The sequence below is a fragment of the Pithys albifrons genome, chromosome Z, assembly GCF_047495875.1.
Source record: "Pithys albifrons albifrons isolate INPA30051 chromosome Z, PitAlb_v1, whole genome shotgun sequence".
NCBI lineage: Eukaryota > Metazoa > Chordata > Aves > Passeriformes > Thamnophilidae > Pithys > Pithys albifrons.
Genome location: NC_092497.1, coordinates 22,105,016 through 22,111,015, shown reverse-complemented (window position 1 = coordinate 22,111,015; position 6,000 = coordinate 22,105,016).

Genomic DNA, 6,000 nt, shown 5'->3' with positions numbered 1-6,000 from the left:
ATCCTTCTTGCATTAAAATTCCTTTTCTTAAATTTGATAAAGAGTGGTGTGATTATTGTGGAGAAGGCCCCCTCCCCCGCTTGTGGGTAAACGTTTTGGTTTTTCCCCTCAAACCAAGACAATAGGAATGGGAAGCAAAAATGCAGTTCAAAATTTGTATTGTGTGAGTTAGGAAAAAGAAAGGGAAAAGATTTAATTAAATAATTCAAGAATAAATTCTCGGATTCAACTGAGATTAAATGGTGTCAGATTAAAACATCTTTCCATGCTAGGGACATATCTCACTCTCACACTCAATAGGAAAAATTGTAGGCTTTGCCATGTAGTAATCAAGAGGCAGAGCTTACCTTTCCTACTAGGAAAGCCAAAGTAATTTTGTTTACTTCAGCAGGCCACAGCAAAAGAGGATTCTGTGGATTACCAGGGAATACTTCCAGTGACCCTTCCCCCTAGGACAAGATGCAAAAGTCATGTTTATCTCCTTTTCACATTAATTTCATATTAATTTTTTAATAATTTCTTAGCCTCTGGAATTAATGTAATATAGCAAAAATTTACTTAGGACAGAAGTTACCTCAAAAATACCACTAGTTAGAGTAATTCTAAAGAGTGTGGAAAATGTCATTGTGCTTACAGAGAAACATGGTCTATTTAAGATGTAATGGTTTGACCCATGGCTTCCTCAGTAACCATTGTATCTAAGGAAGTTACAAGTATTCCACAGGTGTCTTCCACGTAGCAGAGGGGGAGTGGTTTTTGTTCTGGCTTCCCTTCCTTGGTGGAGGAGCTGGAGGCAGCTTGTTGGAGTCTGGTCCCTCCGGTCCCTGGTGGTTCTCCTGTGCTGGGTGAGATTGTTTCATTCTTGTTCCCCTTCCTTGAGGTTTTTAATTGTGTTTGTTTTGATTCATTCGGTTTCTTTGGGTTGGGTTGGTGTCTTCCCTATTTTCCGGCTAATAAATCGCCTTTTCTCCCTTCCCCTCTCCCCTGGGGGGTGGGATCCTATGTATTGTGTATACAGTGTGGTTTGTAAATGTTAGTAAATATAATTTATTCTTTTTATTCAGTTCAGTGTCTTTAGAGTGCGTTTCTTTTCAGTTTTTTTCCTTTCCTTTGCTGGGAAGGTTCTGGGAGGGGGAAGGGGGACCAGTCCAGGGTTGGCAACAGCTAAGCCAAACCTGCGACATAAGATTAGGCTGCATGTCTTCTGTAAAAGGCAATCCTATCTCAATGAAGTCCTAGAGAACTAAGAAGGTATCAATAAGCACAAGGCTGACAACCGCTCATGGACTTAATGTGTTTCTGCATCAGAAATCATTGAGAAACTATGTTGTCATGGAGCTAGAGGCAACTGAATTGAAAGCTGGTTAAAGGATAAGAACTAAAGAACAAAAGTAAGAGTGCAACAATCACTTTTTAGGCTAGAGATTAGTCACAGCACCTCATAATCCCAGAATATGCTGAGTTGGAAGGGACCCACAAGGATCAAGTCCATTGCCTTGACCTGCACAGGACCATTCCTGAGTCACATCACATGCCTGAGAGTATTGTGCAAATTCTTCTTGAACTCTGCCAGGTTGGTGCTATGACCACTTCCCTGGGGAGACTGTTCCAGTGTCCAACCACCCTTTGAGGGTAGAACCTTTTTCTAATATCCAACCTCCCTGACACAACTTCAAGCCATTCCCTTGGGTCCTGTCACTGGTCACCACAGAGAAGAGATCAGTGCCTGCCCCTTCTCTTCCCTGCACAAGAAGTTCTAACTGCAATGAGGTCTTCCCTCAGTCTCCTCTTCTCCAGGTTGAACAATCCAAGTGGCCTCAGCTGCTCCTCATATGGTTTCCCCTCAAGGCCCTTCACCACCTTCATTGCCCTCCCTTGGACACTGTCTAACAGCTTAATGTCTTGTGTGCAAAAAACTGCACACAATATTCAAGGTGAGGCCTCTTCAGTGCAGAGCAGAGTGGGACAATCTCCTCCCTCAGCTGGCTGGTGATGCTTTGCCTGATGCTTCCCAGGACAAGGTCGGCTGCCCTGGCTGCCAGGGCACTGCTGACTCAAAGTTCCATACACCAGGACCCCCAGGTCCCTTTTCATGGCACTGCTTTCCAGCACCTTATTCCGCAGTCTGTTCATACATCTGAGGTTGTCCCATCCCAGGTGCAGAATCCAGCACTTCCCCTTGTTGAACTTCATATGGTTGGTGATTGCCCAGTTATCCATGGTCTCTCCGCAGGGCCTTCCTGCCCTCCGGGGAATCAACAGCTCCTTCCTCCCTGTTTTGTGTCATCTGCAAATTTGCTCAGTATCCCTTCCAGTCCTGTGTCCAGGTCATCTATGAAGATGTTGAAGAATACAGGGCCCAAGATGGAGCCCTGTGGAACCACACTAGTGACAGGTCACCAGTCTGATGTCACCCCATTCACTGTTACCCCCTGTGCTTGATCTGTGAGCCAATTGGACACCCACCACATGATGTGTTTATCCAGCTGTGTGCTGGACATTTTGTCCAGAAGGATCCTGTGAGAGACAATATTGAAATCTTTACTTAAATCCAAAAAGACTACATGAGCTGTCTTCCGTTGATCAGTTGGGTGGGTTACCTTGTCATAAAATGAAATCAAGTTTGATAAGGAGGATTTTCCTCTCATGAGCTGTGCTGGCTGTGTCATCAGTGTTGTCCATAGAAATCTGCTGAAACAGGAGCTATTCCTGGAGACAAGAGTGAGTAGTAACATGTTTGTGCAAGGACTTGATGAACATTTATTGGAGGATGTTTTGAGCCATCATGCTGTAGAATGCCTACTCTTAGTGCTCCTCAAGCTTCTTAAAATGGTATCTAGCCCCATGCTTCTGCCCTGTCCTCTGGATACAAAGGAGCCTGTTAGAGCAGCTGCCTCCAAATCAGAAGGGATGAAAGAATGAAGACAGTTTCATCTCCCTTTGTGACTGTGAAGCCCAGTATAGGACATGGCACTGCTGTATGACAGCATTGTGATCAGTTTCAAAGAGCAATCTCCTTATCAATTGTATGCTCAGCAAACAGATATTAGTAATGCTTATAGACCTCAGTCTGGGGTTCTAATATCAAAGTTGTTAGTGAAACACACATATTTTTCACTTCATTGTTTTGCAATCAACAATTTCCCAACATATACTTTGCATTTTCAATTTAGTGATTATCTTTCTTTTTTATTCCAATACTAGAAAGAAAACCACCACCAAGGGTCTTGACATTTTTCAATTAAAAAAAGCATTAGGGACTTCTTTTTGAGTTTTATTTACTGCCTAGAATTTTTAGTAAAAGGTCAGATCAGTGTATAAAAAAAGAAACATTTTTACATTTCTAGAAAAATGCAACTTACTGTCAGTTCTGGCATCAGGAAGGCATAGGAGGATGGCTCCTATGATTAGAGCTTTGGAGTAGAAGAATACAGGCTCTGTCCTACATGACATCCTTATCTTTAAACTAGAGAGACACTGAATTTATGGATGGACCACTCAGTGGAGAAGGAATTGGCTGAACAGCTGCAGTCAAAGAGTTGTGGCCAACAGTTCAATGACCAGTGGCAAGTGGCATTCCTCAGGGATCACTGTTGGGAATAGCATACTTCAACGTTTTTGTTGGCTATATGGACAGTGGGATTGAGTGCACTTGCAGCAAATCTGCCACCAACACCTGGTTGTGTGGTTTAGTTGACACACTGGAAAATGGGGTGCCATTCAGAGAGATCCAGACAGGCTTGAGAGCTGCTCCTGTGCAAACCTAATGAAGTTTAACAAGGCCAAGTGCAAGGTCCTGCATCTGGGTTGGGGCAATCCCAAACCTCCATACAGACTAGACAGAGAATGGATTGAGAGCAGCCTTGAGGAGAAGGACTTAGGGGTGTTGATAGATTAAAAACTGGATGAGATTCAGCAATTTGCAACTCACAGTCCAGAAAGCCTGCTGCATCCTGGACTGCACCAAAAGTAGCATGATGAGCAGGTCTAGGAGGTGATTCTGCCCCTCTGCTCTGCTCTGGTATGACTCTACCTGGAGTGCTGCATCCAACTCTGGAGTCCTCAGCACAGGAAAGACATGGACCTGCTCAAGATGATCAGAGGTGTGGAACATTTCTTCCATGAAGATGGGTTGAGACATATAGGACTATTCAATCTGGAGAAAAAAAGGCTCTGGGGTGACCATATAGTATCTTCCAGTACCTAAAGAGGGCCTACAAGAAAGCTGGAGAGGGACTTTTCACATGGGCATGGAGTGATAGGACAAGGGGTAATGGCTTCAAACTGAGAGGTCAGGTTTAGATAAATATTAGGAAGAAGTTCTTTACTGTGAGGGTGGTGATAAACTGGAAGAGGTTGCCCAGAAGTTGTGGTTGCACCATCACTAGAATTATTGAAGTCCAGATTGGAAAAGGCTTTGAGCAACATGGTTCAATGAAAGGTGTCCATGCCCGTGGATGGAGGACTGGAACAAATATTTAAAGATCCCTTCCAACCTCCTGTGGTTCTACAGGCAGATTTCAATTCTGTTGGAAGTTCTAATTCATCTCAGTTATACTCTCTTGAGCCTGAAGTTATTAACTAACATTCCCAGTGGTACTTTTACATCTATTTGAAAAACAAGTTAGACCCTGCCATCCTAGCCATTGTTCTCATCAATTTTAATCAGCCCTGAGAGTAGACAGGTACAGCCTCTTCTCAGTCAATAGCAGCTCTGGATTGACATTTTGCAGGGCTCAGCTAAACACATGCTCCATCACAGCAATGTCAACAGCACAGCTCCCATTTGTGTCATCAGAGATCTCTGAGCTAAAATTAAAGGGGTTTTTTTTAAATCCTTCCAAGAATGATTTTCATGGCCAGCATGAGTTTGGTCTGCCTGTGCTGTGGGTTGGTTAGCTGTTGAAAACAGGAGCCAGATAACCACCCTAGATATGGAGAGCCTGGCTTTTACACAGGAAGGCTGACAGTTACCAGGCATTTGCTGCTGAGAAAGTCCCAGGCTGATCTGAGATTGCCACAAGGACATCTGAGCAACACTAACACTCACTAGCACAAAACCAATCAGCACAACTAAGAGCATGTATTCATTTCTGCATGTAGTCTGAAATACTGTGTGCAACCATCTCCAAGACTGAGGAAATGAAAAAGAACAAACCCTCATTGCCACCTACCCTACTTACACCTCCCACCAATCTTCCAGGCATGAGCTTGAGGCCACTGCAAAGCACTTTTTGGCAGCTCTGAAGGCAGTGAGAAATGTCAGCAGCTGCAATCACACAGACAACAACTCACAGCATTTTCATCCCTGTTTCTGTCACCTGAACTGCAGAGTACACTAGAGTAGGATGCTCAGTTTGGTGTACTGCTCTTCAGTAGACACAGACCACAGGCATCAGGAGCAGCTCTTCAGTACCTGTTATAGATATTCTTGGGGGCTCATGCTGAGCAAGTTGCTTTTTGTGTGAGTGTCAGTACATGTACAGATAATTAGGCAATGTCTCTCAAGCAGACTGTCTCAGAGGTTACACAGTGATGCTCTAATAAACTCCATGCCATTGCATTTCACTCATATGGGCAGGCAGGATGCTGCACATCATGTGCACCAGACAGAGACAGCCCTTTATCCATTTGTGACTGCCACTTTAGCAAGCAGGTATCAGACTTCTGTTTGCATTTGTACTTGGTTTCTGTCTTTAAAGTCTTCATCTTCCCATTTGTCATTCCATGTTGCTACTTGTCATTATTTTCTTTTAAAAGACTGAGACTTTTAACCAGTTGCCACAATTTCCTCTTTTTTCTTGATCTTCACTTGCCTCATCTCCTTATGAGAGACCTTTCTCTTAGGATGACAAACCATTTCAATAACAATATGTCAACTCCTGGGATTCTTTCATCTTCAGTCAAGCAGCAGATAGAACTTTATCTGAGATACAGACATACAGAAGACCCTACTCTGACAAATATAAACAATGTCAGTCGTAGATGTGTTAGCATTAA